This window comes from Mytilus edulis, chromosome 7, assembly GCF_963676685.1.
Source record: "Mytilus edulis chromosome 7, xbMytEdul2.2, whole genome shotgun sequence".
In the NCBI taxonomy this organism is placed as follows: domain Eukaryota; kingdom Metazoa; phylum Mollusca; class Bivalvia; order Mytilida; family Mytilidae; genus Mytilus; species Mytilus edulis.
The window spans coordinates 62,747,788-62,768,488 of NC_092350.1; the positions used below are offsets into that span (position 1 = coordinate 62,747,788).

Consider the following 20,701-nt stretch of genomic DNA (forward strand, 5'->3'; position numbering starts at 1 on the left):
TTGAATGTGCTTTACAAGTGAACAAACTAGCAAAGGTTATTTTTTTTGGATAGACGAGTGACTGAGAAAATTTAAGTATATTATATTTGCATTTTTTAATGATAAAGTCATCAAACAATAAAATAATTTAATTGTTCAGACAAAAAAGTACGTCAATACGTGAACAATTTGATTTCGTTTCATCGAAAATAAAGTCCCTTTTTGAATTCGATGATTAACGTACAAATATTGTATCGAAAACCAGAAGCCTTTACCAATACATTGCCTTGCAAGATTTGATTGCACACGATCAGTTAAATATTGCAATGTAGCAATAATTTCCAATTTATCGCTTCCAAAATAAAAATCCTGGATAAATTTGTGTAAAAGAGAGGCAAAAGATACTAAAAGATTGATTGATTGTTGGCTGCTTAACGTCCAGTGCAATAAATACCAAAAGAACATTCAAACTCGTAAATCGTAAATGTAATAAATAAAATGGTTCAAACCAGGTAAATATAGCTGTGAATGATTCTTTTACATTTTCAAGGGCATTACTGACATGGTAGTATATTTAATGACCAATTACTACCAATATATCATTGCCGGCTTCTTTGTCTTATTTTTCTTATTTCCAGAAAAAAAAATGTAACATAAAGTTGTTTACGCCGACAGAAGTGCTAACCTCCACTCTACAATACATACATTTTTGATCGGTATGATTTTATGAATTCCTACTTTAGTTTAGTTTGACTATCATCTATTTAATTGTAGAACATTCGAAAATGTAACCAAAAGTCTCTTCCTGTGCTCTAGTTTTATCCACAAATTAAAAATTGCAACAACTTTGCATCAATCAATAATAATATGCATGCACTACCCTGTACGACTATTTGTCGGTATCTGCAACGTATTTCTTAGACTGGTTCCCGTCCTTTAGCTAGTTATGTCTGGCTGATATCTAGGGTGTCTATTGCAGGGGACGGAACCAGCTTAAGTATTGATATGACATCTTTTAGTTTGAAAATACATCTTTTACCAACACATGAATATTATAGTACTAATACTGCAGTACAACTATTATATCGATAGTCAAAATTTACTGTGTGAAGAGTCTATTACATCAATTGATATTGTTGACCAACTTTTAAGCTTATGATTAACAACAGTTAACATACTTGTGTTATACATCGATAACCTCCATTCACCTCCACATATCTGTTCAGAATCGCCATAACACCTTTTATTACAACGATTTTCTGGTCCGTTCTGATAAGCCAGAGGGTCATCACCACAATGACATTCATCTCCGTTCTAGAAAATATACTCCAATATGTACATTGATGTAAAGTGGTCGTGAAAATACTTTCGTCTTTTTACATGTTTTCTGACATCATTTAACAAGGGTTTTTCAGGCATTCCAGTAGTAGATAAGATTGTACATTGAAACCTGTCATAACCGAATATTGTATAAAATCTCCTAAAATCAACCATAGTCATAAGTTTTTTGAATTTCTATGTAAGAGGTACAAGAGATACAAAAGGGACGGTCAAACTCATAAATCGAAAATAAACTGACAACGTCATAGCTAAAAATGAAAAAGACAAACAGAAAAACAGAAAAACAATAATAAACATGACACAACATAGAAAACAAAAGAATAAGCAACACGAACCCCACCAAAAACAAGGGGTGATCTCAGGTGCTCCAGAAGGGTAGGTAGATCCTGTTCCTCATGTGGCACCCGTCGTGTTGCTCATGTTATAACAAATTCGTTAAATTGTCTGATTCGGTAGGTCAAATTTATGAAGGGGAATGGATTTGTAGTAACGACGTAAGGAACATATCCGATATTATCTGTGAAACGGTCAACCAACTCGTGATGGCGTCCGTAAAATTTAAACTTCACCATAAGAACTCTTGGTTTAATAGCTACCCTCTATCAAGTAAATCACGATAGGAAATACAATAAAGCATGGGAATATCGTATCAATTGGGAGATATATACCCCGTAAACAGGTGCTACTAGAATGTTGCTACTTATAAATGGAAAAATCACAATTGGACAGCTGAAATCATCTCTTTTGTCGTAAAGATTTGTTTTCAACCGACACTCATTGTCAATTTATATAGTGTAAGTCAAGATATGAGGCCGACTTAACTGTATCCTGTAACTGTATCTGTTTTATCATTTATCTCTAGTACGATGGGATAGATGCGTGATATGTAACATGTAACTCATTAAAATAATGAAAAATATTGAAAAGTGAACGCATTTATAATGTTTTCTAATACCGTTAAGGGATAACATACAACGGTTAATACCCGCGTCACACATCAGCGTATAGCTCCGACGTACGACGGACGTGTTAAGATTGTACGCTGCCAATACGCTAGTAATTTTTGATACATTCAACATGTCAATTGTATCTGTAACGTGTACACAACGAGCTTTAAGCGTGTATTTGGCGTACGAGAAGCGTACGTACGCATTTATCGGGCGTTCAAGAAACGACTGTTGGCGTATGCCTGGCTTTTGTCTAACGTAGATGGAATCCATGCTACGAAAGAAAAACATGTCTTGAATGTATTTGAGACGCTTCCGGGTCGTGTCTTGGACGTTATCTTATAGGGTATTTGTTACAAACACACCCGCATACGTTTTAGTTTAAGTCGAACGATCTTGAAACGTATACAACGTGCCTTAAACGTGTCTCAACCTTACCTGTAGCGCGTTAAACGCGCTTGTACCGTATGTATAACGTGTGTATAACGTACAGGTATACGCTAGACACATGGTTGTGCTGGATCAAAAATGTTATGCTGCATAAAAAAGTTGTAGCGTTCCCCAAGCGTATACCTTTGTATTTCGACGTACTTCAAACTTATGCAGCGCGCGTTTAAAGATTGCTTAGCGTTCCTCTGGAGTGCAACTAACGTATACCGATTTTGTCCATTTTCTCCGTACGTTTGGTGCACGCCGGTCTATACGCCAATGTGTGACGCCGGCATAAGATAACCATTTGGTATTTTTGATGGTCACTATTTCTATATTCTTTTTTTTTTGTTATATCATTGTTGTATCTTTTTGACTATTTTTATTTCATTTTAAATACTGTCAACCATCTTATTTTCGCGGACTATTTTATCTACGCAATTTCGAGAGTTGAAAATAACTCGAAAATGAATCGTCACGAAAATGATCAATTCGAATCTATTCTAATGTCAATATACATGTTAGATAAATAGTTATTAATTAAAATGTAGAATCGAGAGGCTATAGTCGAGACATTTAAATTAGGGACCATCCCAAAAAAGTAAAATTAATAATTGCTTTACATGGTACAAAAATAGCTTTTAACATTGCCACCCAGGAACCAGCCATGTTAGAAAGGGATTCAACACCCGGAACACCAAGAAACGTTCACATAATTGAAAAAGAAAAAATCGGAAGACAAGGAGGTAGTACCAACTTCCGGACCCCTTCCTCTTTTTGGAATCTGCCAATGCTACCTCATTCGATGATAGTGATTTGTTGTTCAGACAAAAGACTCAAACTAAAAGTCTTGATTTCGAACGTCTGTATTACACCTATAGTTTTCGTATATGGTAGCAGGATATATTTACAAAAATAAACGAGTCATATACTAGAATATTTTTTTTTTATTTTTATTTTAATCATAACCAGATTCTGATACGATACCAAAAACTTTAAAATGGTATGCACTTGCTCCCTTTAGAATCGGTCATATGCAACTGCTGTCCAAGAAATTGCCTTTTGATGGTAATCTTAAAAAATATTCGTGTTAATCGATTTTGTCTTTGTAGTTCGCCACATTGTCACATAAAATGCCTGTACTAAATCAGGAATATGACAGTTGTTAACTATTTGTTTGATGTCTTTGAGCTTTTGATGTTGACTTATGATTAGGGACTTTCCGTTTTGTATTTTCACGGAGATCAATATTTAGGGATTATACTTTTTGTAAAGTACAGTTCTTGTGTTGGAGATATTTTGCCATTGGATTGACCATCATGAGTGGTTATCCTTGCAAGGCTCATAAACATAACTTGCAAACGCAGTGACGGCAATGGACGGTACATCTCATGCAAATTATCGTCCGCAAAATCAGCCACAGGAACAATGTTTTTAAAACTTATTTGAACTGTATTCACAACATGGTTTTGCCTGAAAACCAAAACCACATACAACTATTACGCTGCGACCCTGCTGAGTCTTATGTAGACGAAATTTACCAAAAAGACAGATTGGACGTGGCCAGTTTCTTGTACATTCCGATAACAAAAAGACCCTCAGTACAGATCTGAGAGTACTTGCAGTTAATGACAGCTAGTTCAAATCCAATATCAACTAATAAAAATAATCATGCATCTAAAACTAAATTATCTATCAGTACCAACTTTACTGAATCAGCTGCGTATTCTGACAATCAATTGATATCTTCAGTCATGTGCGTGGCGAAATCATTTAAAAATAACCATACGATATCAAAAAAAGAAAAAAAAAGAAAAATGACAACAAAATATAGACAAAACCTTGTCAATATGTCGATAATTTAGTATTAGATGCATGACTTTTTTATTAGTTGTTAGTGGCTTTGAACTAGCTGTAAGTTAACTGAGAGTACTATCAAATCTGTACCTAGCGTCTCTTTGTTGTTATGATGTAAAAGTATCTGGCCACATTCATTTGTATTTTGTCCATCTGGTGAATTAAAACTTTTCAACTGATTTTTATAGTTCGTTTTTATGTTGTACTGATAAACCACTGTCCCAGGTTTGGGGAGGATTGGGATCCACCTAACAAGTTTAACTCCGCAAAATTTTGTATGTATGTGCTTGTCCTAAGTCAGGAGCCTGTAATTCAGTGATTGTCTTTTAATTATGTGTAACATATTTGTTTTTCTTTCAATTTTTAGTACATAAATAAGGCCGTTAGTTTTCCCGTTTCAATTGTGTTACATTGCCATTTCGGGGCATTTCCTAGCTGTCTATGCGGTATGGACTTTGCCCCTTGTTGAAGACCGTACGGTGACCTATAGTTGTTAATTTCTGTATCATTTTGGTCTCTTGTGGAGAGTTTACTTTTACCACTATTACTATATATTGTGCTACTTTATTGTATATTCCTTTTGCTCTGAACCAAAGAAGTGAGTATATACCATGCACAGGGTTTAAAGGAATGTCCATAAAACGAATACCAAAAAAAGGACACCAATAATCGTACCATCTGTGTAACATGCTTGTGTAGAATGTCCCTCCGTTCACAATTGAAATATCCAAATACCGAAAGCTACAAATGTTGAACGTGTGTATATAAGATTTATCAAAAGTAAGTTCGCTTTGTTCATATCTGAAGTTTAATAGTCAAGTACGGTAGGTATACTCAATGAAATAGTGTGTTTATTGGTTTTTGCGTCAGTTCTTCTTGTTGAGTTGACTTTAGTTAAGTCATTGTAGTATTGAGGGAAGTGGGGATTCTGGGCCATTGTGTCTAATGTTAACCCTATGGGGTGAAAGGTAGCCTCCTGAGAGGTAGCCTCCCGAGGTGAGGCTAATTTCTATGACGTCATTTTTAGGTATTATGACAATAATTAATTGGTTTCATTGAATAATGTACAGATGTTTATCATTTCTCAGGTTTGTCTGTTTGTGTGTCTGTGTGTGTGTGTTTGTATGTATCGATTCAATGTTTAGCTCATGTTAATATAAGCAAGGAATTATCCACTTTGACTCTCCTTTTGTATGATTGTATTCCAATTTAATTTTGTTTAAGTTTCGGCTTCTAGGTACCACACTAGTTATAATAATAACAATATTAGTATGTACAATATTTAGTATCCCCGTCAATTCAGACAAACATGGGTCGGAGGGCCATCCACATGATGCCTTAAAAATATAACAAAATTATATATAACTATTTTATACATCGAGATAAAATGATTAGAGAATCGTCTACCACTCAACAGTATCTCTAACCTCACGAAAGGGCCAACAGTATGCTATATTTCGTGCAGGGGTATAAACTATCGAGACTTGAAGTTACTCTTTCCGGGATAGTTAACTCTCTCAAATATCAGATAAATCGCGAGCTTTAATTCAAGAGTTGAATTTCTTTGGCCAGTGTAACCATTGCACATAATATTGTTTGTTGAGTCCTTTGCCTTTCGTTTTGAGGATGTTTTCAACTTTCCACATATCGTCTTCCCGGACATTCACTTGCACCTCTGACTGGTAGAAGGTTCCTGAAATTTATTCGTCTTGAAAACCAATAAGTCGATCAACTTGACGCCCACCACGTAATATTCTTTGAGATATTTTAAATATCTCTCCACTCCATTTCTGATCGTATTCCCTGGTGAAAGGATTTCTTATGTATGTAATCCGAACTTTGTCATCAATTTTGAAACGGAAATCTTTTCGTACTTTCTCTGTCTTAGGTTGTAATCTTTTCGGCCAATACATTTTCCACCACAGGTTTGTCTCTTTAGATATGGTGTCTTTAGCTGGTGCCATGTCAATCGTTCTATGGAAGGTCCTATTGTAGCTGTTAGCAAATTCTGTAAGTTATCCACATAGTCATATGACTGCTCACTGGTGATAAATCTCATGATTTTTGATTTAATAGTCTTGATAACTCTTTCAACGTAATTAGCTTTGATTTCTGTATTTTGGGCAAATAAATGTTAAATATTTCTCTGTTTTAGGAAAGATTCTACTAATCATGATCTGAATTCTTGTCCTTTATCTGTTCGTATTCTGTTTGGGGATCTTCCTTCTGATAAAACATGTTTCAAAACATTCGCCACGGATTCGCCTTTCTTATTCTTTAGATGTCTTAGTCATACATATTTTGTGAATATATCAATCCCCACCAATATGAAATTAAATCCACTGTTAAATTTCGAAAATTTAGACATGTCCATCAAATCGACATCCCACTGGTCGTCTATTCCAATAACGATAACTCTGTTCCGCTTAAACGACCTTTTTAAAGGTATTTGTAAACTGTATGGGTCCTGTCGTTGTAGCCATTTTCGTATTTTATATTTACTGAGAACGAATTTTCCATCTGTTCGAACAAATCTGTACAGTTTATCAGGCCCTGCAAAACTCGCTGGGTTAGCTGGATTGTAATAAATATTCCTCGAGTACTTTTCCCAAGAGGCCATCTTTACACATGGAATGATGACTTTAAAATGATATACAGTTTACAACGTTCTCATATTTATATAGTTGAGCTTTCATCGTCTTCATCCTCTTCCTCTTCCATTTCATCGTCACCCATGTATTTACTGTCAGCACCATCATTATTAGTTTCGTTATCTTAGCTTCATCTAGATAGCTTTCCAACATAGGTTTATATTTCCTGATGGCTACTTATATCATGGCTTTTACATTGTCCATGCCATCATTAACTAATTCTGTTATCATTTGTATGACTTTGCCATGCATTTATCATTTTGTAACTGTAGTAAATACACAACTAAACTGCTATATCTGGACAAAAACTGGTCCATATCTTCGTCTTTTAATTTGCGATTGGCCTTACTTATGGCATGCATGGTCTTCATTCAGGTCACCATTCATGTATTTATCAACTTTTTCTTCGCAAATATCTGCATTTGCCTCTCTGGCAAGTTCAGCTAATTTTATAAAAGCCATATCTTCTCCACCTTCTATATCAATTTCGTTTACACGAGACTTCTTAGAGGGTATGCCTTCATCCTCAATTTCCCTTTTTCTTTTTAAATCATTATTTTCTGGGCACAACTTATTTATATGTCTAGCTAAATCATAAACGCTTTCAAAGGCTACACCGCAATCATCACATGAAGGCATGATTTCTTTCTCGTCTGGTAAATACGTCTGCTCACTTTGAAATGATTCTTCAAACTAAGGTGGTTCTAGTTCATTTCTGCTAATATACTGTTCCGAAACAACCCCACCAACCATGTTCTTGATTTCAAATATATTTTAGTCTGTCGTCTGCCGGTGTATTCTGTTTCAGATCAATGAATAGACTCCCATATGGTTGTTGTGTCCCCTCTTTCATGAATTTCTTCGGATTATTAGGATACATCTGTCTAGCAAATAAGGCTGGCCCAACTTGATCGCGTGGCTTTTGAATAGGACTATATACTGACTATTGCTGCTCATGGTTCGACTCTCCTTTTCCTTCGAGAATGCATTTTGCATTATACACGCTACGCTAAGGTTCCTGTGATGACTGCCCTCTACAAATAATTCGCACACATCATTACTATTGGTGGCGTCTCTCATTAAATCGTCTAGGATGATTAAACTTGGATATCTAGAGTCAATAAATGAGTCATCATTCAACATGTTCAAATTTTTAGGTAAACCTTGAACAAACAAAAGGTTTTTAATGGTTTGTTGCATTTCAGGAAATAATGGCTGCCATCGTTTATAACACCATTTAATCCTCTCAGGTGATGGTTTTATCATAGTCCGTGCTCGCTTCAATAGTGTTTGCATCCAAAACGTCTTACCTGCACCAGTAGGTCCAGCCAACTTTATAGCGAATAGATATGTAGTACCACTGCAGGTGGTGGTGGTGCCGGCGGCGGCTGGTTGGCGGTGGATATTCACATTGCTCGCGGATATGGTTGACTAATTCTGTGTTTGTTTCTTTGGTGTCGCATTATAGCATCTTTTCTCTAAAATTCTGTACCACAATCTGGACAAGTATTCGACATTGTTAAGAGTTCTTAAAACACGTCCACTTCCTTCGAATGACAGACGTAAAGTGATTAAAATATTGACATGTATCGTAATTATATTCTCCAATCTCCATAAGCTAAACTTTGTATCCCATCATCTAGTAAGTATCTTTTGTCATCATAAGGGGATAAGCCAAGCTTTTTGATACATATTTTATATAACGTGTGGTCGTATGACCGGATCTGAGTCATGGTAACCATGTGGATCTCTTTATTGAATAAACATTGTTTATAATGTTCGTGTCTGGTTTCATGTTTGATCTCACTCTTCTTTATATCCTTCGCTGTCTTCTTTTCGCATAGTGTTTCATTCTCCTCAAATAGCAATGAGTACATCTTTGACTTTAGACCAACGAATTCTTGTATGGAAATACTATGTGGTTCGACCTTCATCTTTCCTAAAACCTTTTTATTTAATGTGCTATAACAAATGTATAAAGCTGATGTTCAGGGTTATACTCTGACGTATCAAACAAGTGTCCTTCCTCCATCATATCTTGATATATACCATCAGTGTTGATGCTGTATCATAGAGAGTCGGTGTCCGTAAACAAGAGTGTTGCTCTAGATCCATATTTATCCTTCATGTAATTATAATGGAAATCGAATATAAGTGTCTTTGACAAATAGAGTATAGTGAATCCAAGGTAGTTAGGTCTGTTTAAGTAATATCGTTGTTTCAACATGTGCACAGCCCCCAAGTCGTCGTTGAATATTTTGAAGGCATGAAATGTTGGTTTGCTGATTAATTTCTGGCATTTGATTGGTCATACAAAAGTTTTATATCTGTTCTTGTCCTTAAATTTTCCATCGTCTTTCCAAAGACTGCGTTATTCATGAGTTCAAAAAAATCCTTCTCGACCTCATTGTTTGCAAGCTTTCTGTTTTCTATATTGAAATCAATATATGTTGTTCAAATGTCATGACTCTGTGGATCTTTGTTAGTCTCATTCCAAGTGATAAGTAGAGTTTTTAAATTTCTGTAATGTACCAAGTATTTTTCATTTGGATGTAAATTTGGTATCAATTTTTCTGTTGATATTCCTTTTAAGTTTAAATCATCCAATAGCTTTTCTGCATAGGGCGATAACATATCATTTATAACCTTCAATATTTCTGGAGCGAGTGGATATTCGTTGTGGTCGTCGTGTAGTTTCCTAGGATATTCTAAGTCAACTTCTAATATAAAACCATGTTTACTGTCATCTGCAACGTCACTTAAGTTAAGGTTCTCAATTTCAGAATCGTTGAGCCAACTGAAACCTTCAACTGGAAGTGCCTGTGACATGGCCCATCCGTATAAGTTGTAGGCATCTAGGTACATCACGTGATTAATGGATTGATTTGGATCGTAGTTTGGTACATATTTATTGTTAGCTTTGGCATGGCGATGGGATATCATTGATATTCCACCTCTTAAACCTTTCTCTATAAACAAATGCATGTCTACGTCAGTTAGTAATTCCAACTTGACACCTGTCATTTTCAAGGCAATCTGCGAGGCTAAACCGGGTGATGTATATAAATGTGCAGCATCCAGTCCATAGTAGTTGAGACAGATCTCCCTGAAATTTTCAAAGACGTCGGCTAATGCAAGGACATCTGATAGAACGGATAGATCATGGAAGTGTCCAAGACTCTGTATGTTAAACGATTGCCATACGTGTTTGCGCATGCGCATAGTCCAGTGACGTTATATTTTCTCTCATAGTGTACTGTTAAAATTTTCCATCGGTGGTAGTTGAGATTTTATTCGGTCATTAATTTGTACATGCATTACTTTAGGCCGTTAGGTTTTCGTTTGAATTGTTTTACTTTTGTCAATTTGGGGCCTTCTTTTATCTGTTTATATGGTATTGGTAACTAAAAATTTTGCCTCGGAATCAACATACTCGTAAGGTTATACTTGTTTTCGCAGAAATAGGCTTATCTGTTCTTCTCCAAAGTGGCTTGTCATGTATCTAAATTTACTCGAATCTTCTTTTGCAAGATTTTCCATGAGTTTTTGTAATGAGGAAGACATAAATTGGAGCGAGTCTATAAAATCCATACATCCCAATGAAAAAGAAATATACTTTCCATATTATTCATGTTATTAGCGATACAATTCAGTTGCTTTCCTTCAACTTTTCCAATAGCTTGCATAATCAAATGACTATCATATTCCCGAAGGTTATGAAATACCACTGGAATTCGACCTAAAAACTTGTAATTAATATTACAGTCGTTATGAGCCGCCCCTCGAAATTTTGCGGTTACGTGATAATGATCTCGAACTCTTTTGTCTGCTAGTTCTTTTTTAAAATATGTGACAAAGATGCCTTCTTAAACGATTGCCAATCACTCCCACTCATGATCATGGGCTCGCAATGTTTAAATCGCTGTTCTATTTCTTCCTGGTCCTTCATCATACACTCGGCAGCATCTGCACCCCGATATATTACTGGTTCATTTGACGTTTCAGTTGTCAGACCAACCAGTTTGTATGCAAAGCCACATGGTATGTGTTTTGTAGTCTTTTTCGTCTTCTGGTCACATTCGTTGCTTTCAACAATTGGTTTTTGAAGACATTCAAAATCTGCATGAATAATGTGTGGAACCTTAAGTTGTTTACGAATGGCTTTATGATGTAACCACTTATTGTCTTCAGTGAGTTCATTTTTTTGGGGTCCGTGGGTCTGGCTGTTTGGTACATGACTGTTTAAAAGTTTTTCTTTGGTAAATCCATGTAAGCAGTATGGACAGTGAAAATGTCGTGCGCGATAGCTATGCTTGTTCCCTAATAATCGATTGAGATCCTCAATCTAGCAGAAATGTGACTTCTTGTTGTCCGATATCATGAGTAGATTAACATGTTGTTCAAATCGATGTTTTGAAATATGTATAGGGAATACTTCGCCTTTGTTAAACCCAAACACGTTGATAGATATTTCATTCTGCTTTTCAAACTTTGGTATATCGGCTAATTTAACAAGAAATATGATCTTATCAAAGTTTAAGCTTGAAGTGTACATGTGTTCCTTGTATTTCCAAACTCGCTCTCCGTGACATTTCGCTCCCTTGTCTCTGGTATTCAATTAAAGATGTATACATCTTTTTAATAGATTCCTTTAACTGGCATCGATTTCCTTAAATTTTAAACTGGTCTGGCATTTTCCCCGGAAATGTGGCTCTGCAGTTTCTATGGCATCTGCTTTTCGTCTGCTCATTTTAACCTTCATGGATAGATACCACTTCAATCCACCTCTTTCTTTAATTTTACTCTTAATGACATCTTTAACATCATCATACTGGCTTTTTAGGAATGACATTAGATCAAATTTATTCAATCCTTTCGCATCGATCGAATGTGTTTCAATGGTTCCATTGAGCGCTTTGATGTTGCATGGATCCGTCTGTTCATTTGTTTCTGTACTTGTTATAGTAACACCACCACCCTTTTGGACTGATTGTTTATCATGGTTTCGCTTAATACGTTGGAGGTTGTCCGTTCTTGAAAATACCACATCGCAGGTGGCGCAATGCCATTTCGTTCCAGTATGAACCGATCTCTTATGGCGCATTAAACTCTCTTTATGGGAAAACGATTTTCCGCATACACCACATTTGATTGGAGATTTTGCCACCTTTATTTTCGACGCTGGTTCTATCTTTTTTCTGAAAAGTGAAAGTGTGCTCAATATTGTTAAAGCTTTTTATTTTTATTTGTATTATTCATCATAATATGATACGGACAACCAGTTATTATTCATATCAAAGGAGCCTATCGCCACGGGTACTCGCCCACGGGTCGGAAAAACCGACTCCTCAGTCTACCGACCGTATGCGTTCCCAGTCTTGATACTGATATGAATAACGATCTGATTGACATTCAATAATGTTTGACTACGGCTTTCGCCAAAGTAGTCACCGCCCGTCAACATTTCCATCACTGGAAACAGTGCTGCTCTCGCAGTTAACCAGGACTGCAAAGCTTTTCGTCGGAGAGGTCTTCCTCACTATAGCGGGGCATACCACATGACACTTCCCCTCTATTGTTAGCTAAATGACACTGCTCTGTGTCAGTACACCTTACCACTGGAGGAGATTGCTTCAAACTTTCGAGAATTTAAAATTAAAATAAGCCTCCCCCTTTTATTTCTTTTTATTATTCTTAAGATATGCATCTGTCAATTCCATTTAATTGTTATTCGTAAAATTAGTTGGTAACTTATTTAAAGAAAAAATAAAGCTAGAGAAGTATAATTGTAATGAAAAAGATTAAAGATGATTATTAAGCGTACCATACCTTTAAATCCTTAGGATACTGTGAATGTAAACTTGATTTCACCTTTAGAATGCCTTCGATAAGACTTCCGAGTCCCGCAATTCTCTACGTTTATATAGCAGAATTTTACTGAATTGTGGAAATTCCGTAATTTACGTAATCATGCTTTCCTTTGTTCTGTAACATTTTGTCGGGAATGTCAAATCCACTATAAAACTTATAGTTAATTATACGGAAAAGACTATAGATATCAAAATTCACGTAGAAAAAATCCAGTGTATATGCTGGGATTCGAACTCAAGACCTTTAGCATACAAAGCCATGACACCACTACACCAGGACGACTGGATACAACCTAACAGTAATTTAGGCAGACCTTTATTCAGTGGGGTTTAAACCTTTTTCGTTAATAAGTGAGTTGTAAGACTAATTGTTCAATTTGATTTTACACTTTTTCAAAAATGGGCCGAGTCGGTAACAAGAGTAGGGTGATTTTTTTTATAAAGTGGCGATATAGTTTGGACCGATTGGCAAGTGGGGCGAGTTGACAATGTTTGATATCTACTCATCGTGTTCAGTGGTCATAAAGGGTATACATCATATAGTAATATATAAAGTATGTTATAATGGCTATGTAGCGTTCTAAACTAGATTTTATTAATTGTAAATGTTTTTCCGTCTAATCTAAAACAGCAGGTATGTAAAATAGTTATCCCACTCGGACTTGGTGTGTACAGTGTTAGATCACCCTCTGGCCTCCGGCCATCGAGGTGATCTTACACTGACACACCGCGTCCTTGTGGGATAACTCTTACATTTAATTAATTAATGTCATAATACCCCAAAAAGACGTCATATAAATAAGCCTCACGTCGGGAGGCTACCTTTTCCCCATAGGGTTAACATTAAACAAAATGGTCCAGAACCCCCTCCCCCACTTCCCCCACTACTCATTGTATTCAATATTCTCATAAAGGAATGGTTCAGTAAGACCCATTTTTGTCCCCAAAATATAGCAGTTTTAAAAAATTGTGGAAATGTTATCTTTAATCTATTTATTGGAAAGTAGAATGCTTCTGCTACATAAATATGGGCTGTTTTTGATAATACAATCAACATATATCGGGTACTAGCATCAATAAGTCATGCTAAATTACCGAAATCTTCACAATTTTATCATTTAGTTAAATTTTAGACGGTTTCTGTCTTAAATGAAAGTGGCCGCTTTCGTGTTTATTCATAGTATTGAAATGTGAGTTGTATTTGATAATAATACATAATATATATAAAGGTTGGGGATGAACACGGATGCGGCCACTTTCATTTTTGATAAAAACCATCTGCAAAGTGACGTTTTTTGGCATAGTTGAAATATTTTCATATTTAAGCTCGAATCGGAGCGTTTTTGATGACTAAATCAGTTAATATCTTACACACAAACTAATCGAATCAATTGAAATAGACACTGAAGTGTTTAAAAAGTGTTTAAAATCTTTTAATTTATGAACTTGAAATTTGAGGCCAAAAAAGGCCCTTACCGGACCTACTACTCCGTGATTGTTTTGTAAATTTGTACAATATTACCTGTGTGCCTGCGTACTTGTATCCTAGGTCTTTACAGTAGAGCAGACACCTGTTGTTTTCAATTTCAGGGTGATCTTTCCCATTTAACAAATAATAATGTGGTAACAGTCTGTTCAGTGAATCAGCAAAACATCCAACATAATCATGGCCGTCTACTCAAATGAAATTATAAAAGATATGACTTGCCTAATTCAAATGAGACAACCTTCTATCTTTAATCAGAAAATAACATTTACCGTTTTCTTTTCGTGAAATATTTCGACAATTGCTATTTATCATGAGTGTTTATTAAAAATTCCAGTTTACATGACTATATCTGATTCATCATAAATTATTTCTCTGCAAGTCTCTAAAGTTTGTCGAACAAACAATGAACAATAATTATAGATCATCGTTGATAATCTCAAAGAGGTTGATTTTCGCGCTTTCATCAAGAGCCGGGACGGCGAAATTGAGAAATGCAATCAGTTAAGATGACCAAAGATAATCTGTTTATCGCTATTTTACCTATAAAGTACATCATAGTATTAAAAACGGAACAAATTATTGCTAATAGTACTTTTGAAAACAAAAACTCACCAAAAACTTGTACTGGACACTGTAAAGAAATGTTTACAAAATCTAAAATAATATGAACCTTTGTAAATTTTCGGATTCTGGTTCGTGTTGCTTAATCGTTACTTTTCTATGATAATGTGTACTTTTGCTAATCTTTTAATTATTTTAGTTTTTGTCATGACATTTTCAGCTTATTCGTGTAATGACTTAAACCACCATACAATCGACGGAATAACTGAGTTCGATAAAATTAAGAAAGGAAATGCAAAATATGGCAAAGGGATAACAACCCGACCAGAAAGCAGATAACATGTGAAGGTCATCAATGGGTCTTCAACGCAGCTAAATAATCCCGATTCCGAAGGTGGTTCTCAGTTAGCATCTAAATAAAAAGTGCTTCAAGAATTTCAAATAATTTTATATGTTTTGAAGTTACTTCAAAACAAATAAATGAACTTAAATTAAAAAAAAAATTACTAAACACAAACAAAGACCAGAGGCCCCTGACTGAGGATAGGTGTTAAACACGACGGGGTTAAACATATTTTGTGCGAACTCAGTCCTCCCCCTATTCATGTAACACATGTAGAATTAAGAGGCACATAGCAATACGCACAGTAAAACTTAGTTTAAAAGACGTCGCAGTCCGAAATTATATCACGTAGTAGTCCATCTGTCTACTTTGCCATTAATCATATAAGAATTTTGCTGTTGAAAAGGGCTATATTGACTGTTGCGCGTTAATTGTTGTCAGCTTTACTTTTTTTTCTTTTCAAGATGTTAATTAAACTAAAAGAAATTGGACACCTATGATGCTTCTGCTTGGATATAACGTTATAAAGAGAGACAACTCATGCACGATAGGTTGACGCTACCCAAATTTTTACTAAGTGTAATGTTCATGGTAATAAGCATTGTGTAAATTTTTCATAACATTAGGATTGATTGACGGTTGGTTGCTTAACGTCCAGTGGCAAATATTTCATGCATATTCAGGACGTGAACAAGTTCACAATAAATACAATAGGTAGGTTGATACAATAGAGGCCATCTGGGATGATGGTCGGGGAAATTTGGACTGCCACTGGAAAATGAGGGTATATTGGATAGGGACAGAAATTTTGCCTTGCAACAGGCCACCTACAGACCACTCAAAGAGTTGTTGCAAGGATTCTTAACGTGCAAAGAGCTTGGCACTCTCCTTACACGAGGCATCGGATTTAACGTCCCCAATTTGACAGGACGTGACTGCGAACATGATACATCCCTCACAGCCAAACAGACGCCCCACTTCGGCAAACGGTTTACTGCAGGTCGGAAGAAGACCAAGTGACCAAATTTCTATTCCCCAGTCACCTTTGGGGGCCATAACATTAGGTGGAGGCAAACTAAAGTTAGAAAATGGAAACAAAAAATGCAGCATATTTTCCATGTGTAAACATTATAAGAGCATAACTATAGAACGGTAAAAGAAACACCACCGAAATTTAAAACTGGATCTGTGTTAGTGGTGTTAATCATTGTATATGTAATATTCATAACATTTGCAATTGGCTGAGCAAATTAAAGTTACAGAATTGAAATTAAAACATCAGCTATTTTTTCGATTTGTAAAGGGCATAACTATAGAAAAATTAAAAAAGTGACACACCCAAATGCAAACCTTTTCTGTCTGTTGTGGTAATCAGTATTGTGTAAAGTTTAATAAAATTTGTTAGAGGCGAATTTAAGTCAGGACGTACAGCCGTGCAGATGTACAGACGTTTGAACGGTTGAACAGAAGAACAAAAGTAGAAACTTAATGGACCCTCTTCTATGGCAGGGGCAAAAATAACAACGACAAGTTTTTGAGCGAAGTGTGACAGCGATATTTTCCTTTTTTATTTTATTTTGTAACAATTCAAACTTTATCTAAAAGCAAGATACCATTGTTCTCAAAATTGATAGCCTACACGTTAAGAAGTTTATCCATTTAATCCTAGCATTGTCTATTTCTTGTTATCGTATATATGTTTTTAATTGTATTATTCGTTTATAGCATTACGTGACAAATTTCATTATTACATGTAGTTATGATTAAGTAAGATTACGTAATACATTTTATATCGTTTCTATACGAATGGTCAGTTGGATACCAGCGGTCAAGCTGTACGGACGCCGTGCATTTACTGTGACATTCATTGTGTTTAGTATAGAACATTTATTGAAATTACCATTTGTTTTGTCTTCGGAATATTTACCGTTGAACTTTAATGTAATTAATGTATTGCACTATTGAAGAAGGTGTATATAAACCATCGTAAAGCTAAAGTTATTTTGTTTCATCAGTATCTAGTGACTTTTCCCCCGAATTCTGAATATAACAGGAACGACGAAAACCCTTGTTATAAATTGGTGGAGGACCCGGGCAGTTTGCTTAGTTTCAAACTTATTACACAAACTAAAGATCATACCTACGCTATACCATACCACTGTGCAGTGGATTAAAAATTGAAACAAAAATTTAATAGGCGGTGTCCACCTGATCTTCGGAAGAACTACAATATGAACAATCAGCCATGTTTCGTAGAAAACGGTAATTATCCAATACGCTCGGATTTTCATTGTGTCACCAACTCAAATATCGATAAAACAGTGAGATGTTTCCGCTGTGGACAAGCAGGACATTTTTTTTTTATAAACAATGTACAGAAATAAGAATAAAATCAAAGAAAAAGCTAAAAACTAAAAGCTTAATTGGAAAGACTTTCCATATTTATTCAGCGTAAAACGTGTGAAAATTTTTTCCTTTCTTCCATTTGGACGATGCAGAATTTCGTAAAGCAACACTGGCAAATTCAATACATATCCAGGTAAATTTACTTCAAACGAGTCAAACCCAAATTTTGAAAGAAAAAGTGAAACTTGAATCAGTTGTTGATTTGATAAAAGAACAATTGAAAGAAAATAGAAAATCGCTCAAACAGGAAATCGATTTTCTCAAGCAAGAAAACATAACATTAAAATCGAAGCTCCAGAAAACAATTTCAAAAAGTACAGAACTATCGCGAGAAATAGAAATTCGGAATCTTGAAAACGATAAAGTGGAGAGAATAATCAGAACGCTCTACACCAAAATAACAGGATTGGACGTATCAGAACTAGCAAACCAAAATAAGATAAAAGATTTAACCACTAGTTGCCTGAAATTAGAAACGGAAATAAACGCATTAAGACATAACTCTTGTGACTGAAAAATTCCAAATCCATCGATGTCAAGGCCGATTCAAAACAAAGGACAAAATGTTAAACACGATCCATCCCGTGGAAGAAGAAGACAGTATTTTTATTAGACTCTGGGACAGAGTCTTATTTCAGTTGGAGGGAATTTGTGACAGCGATATTTTCCTTTTTTATTTTATTTTGTAACAATTCAAACTTTATCTAAAAGCAAGACACCATTGTTCTCAAAATTGTTAGCCTACACGTTAACTTCATCCATTTTAATCCTAGCATTGTCTATTTCTTGTTATCGTATATATGTTTTAATTGTATTATTCGTTTATAGCATTACGTGACAAATTTCATTATTACATGTAGTTATGATTAAGTAAGATTACGTAATACATTTAATATCGTTTCTATGCGAATAGTCAGTTGGATACCAGCGGTCAAGCTGTACGGACGCCGTGCATTTACAGTGACATTCATTGTGCTTAATATAGAACATTTATTGGAATTACCATTTGTTTTGTCTTTTCGGAATATTTACCGTTGAACTTTTATTGTAATTAATGTATTGCACTATTGAAGAAGTTGTATATAAACCATCGTACAGCTAAACTTAGTTTTGTTTCATCAGTATCTAGTGACTTTCCCCCCGAATTCTAAATATAACACGAACGACGAAAACCCCTGTTATAGAAGTATTAGTTATTATTGTTCAGTATACGTCTACCAAAAAAATCTGACATAACAATTAAACTTCTTTTTTGATGGTTTCTCCATGTCTGAAGACGCATAACTACAAGGAAAAACGATTCTGCAATATAAGGTGAACATCCAAAAAACAACAAACAAATATATTAGATGCTTTATAATAACTATTTACATTATTTCACCAAATATAAAGGGGTTTCTTGGATGCGCACATACTTACCTAACCTAATATACTTGTACTTAAAAGTTTATGAAAAACAATGACAATGAAGAAATGTTACAAGATATGTAAATTTTTTCATTGGTTGTTTCCATGATAACTCGTTCAATGTGAAATTTGTTTTTATTTTTTGAATACCTTGTATGGTTTTTGGTGGGGTTTGTGTTTCTTGGTATTTACTTTTCTATGTTATGTCTTGTGTAATATTAATTATTTGTCTATTTAAGCCATGACGTTGTCAGTCTATTTTTGATCTATGGTATCATTCGCCCCTCTTTTGAACCGAAGTCTAGTTTGGACACAACTTTGAATACTAGTACTTAGTTCCTGCGTGTTTCCTTGATTTATATCTTATAAATGTTTTATTAGAAAATGAAGTTATGACCAGTATATGCGATTTTAACATATTTTGCCTTAATCTGGTAGTAAGTATTCTTCAAAATGACAAATGTAAAAGAAAATATTACCTTGAGTGGATTGACAGGAAACAGCAACATCGACAAGCAAGCGATATGGGTGTACGTCATGGTTTTCTTTTCCACATTTGCAAGGTTAGAAACAAAGTCCATGTTTGAATTGGAAAAAAAACAGCGTTTTACACGAATTGAAAATAATGTTGAACTTTAAAACACTGTTTTCTCTATGTATATATATGACAACTGTTTATGATATTCAATTATTATTCTTTACAGAATCAATAGCAGAATAACTATTAGGAAGTCATACAGAAAAAATGATAAATAATGCAGATTCTACTTTGACGTGCTTCTTTTGCTTTGAAAACAGACCCATGCTCTAAATCCAGGAGGATTTCTTTTTGATCGGTTATTCAGTTTTGTTAACTAAGAAGACGGATTATTCATTTTCTGCACTATTGAAGCAAGATTTTTCATTTCCATTAAAGCAATGGACTGATTATTTATTTTCACAACTATATTTATTATATTCGAAAACCTACAATGTTTAGATGATTTGTTTATTATAAATAGTACATGTATAGTCGAATCATTATGTACCATTTAATCAGAATTAATCATCATCCTCGGCCCCAAGCGGAGCGAGGCAAAAAATTTTGTGAAGGGTTTTGGAGCCACTGAAGGCCCAAGAAGCTATAGAACAAATGATGCAAAATCATGCTTTCTGGGTGTTCCTAAGACCCTTTCATTATCTGAAAATGAAAGTTTTGTTTTAATAATTTTTGACAATATTTTGGTCTCAAAGCAAAATGTATAAATTCAGTGCAATACTTAAGTTTCTAGGGACAACATCAAAAGACCAATGTGCATGATACAGCAAAATTGGAATTCACATAGTTAAGTCTGTGGCTGCTGTTTTTTTTTAAACTCATGATCAAGTTCATTACAAAATTACTATATTGCAAAAGAAATTCAACACTAACAGAATGAAAT

At 34.9% G+C, this 20,701-nt stretch overlaps 1 long non-coding RNA gene across 1 annotated transcript; it reads right to left on the minus strand.

The window, feature by feature from the left end:
- Positions 1-1,162: 1,162 nt before the first annotated feature.
- LOC139481956 (uncharacterized) lies at positions 1,163-15,201 on the minus strand. Its single transcript, XR_011654735.1, has 3 exons — positions 15,176-15,201; positions 14,597-14,748; positions 1,163-1,293 (listed from the first exon to the last, which is right to left on the minus strand). It is a non-coding gene; the product is annotated as an uncharacterized lncRNA (long non-coding RNA).
- Between the last annotated feature and the right edge of the window lie 5,500 nt (positions 15,202-20,701).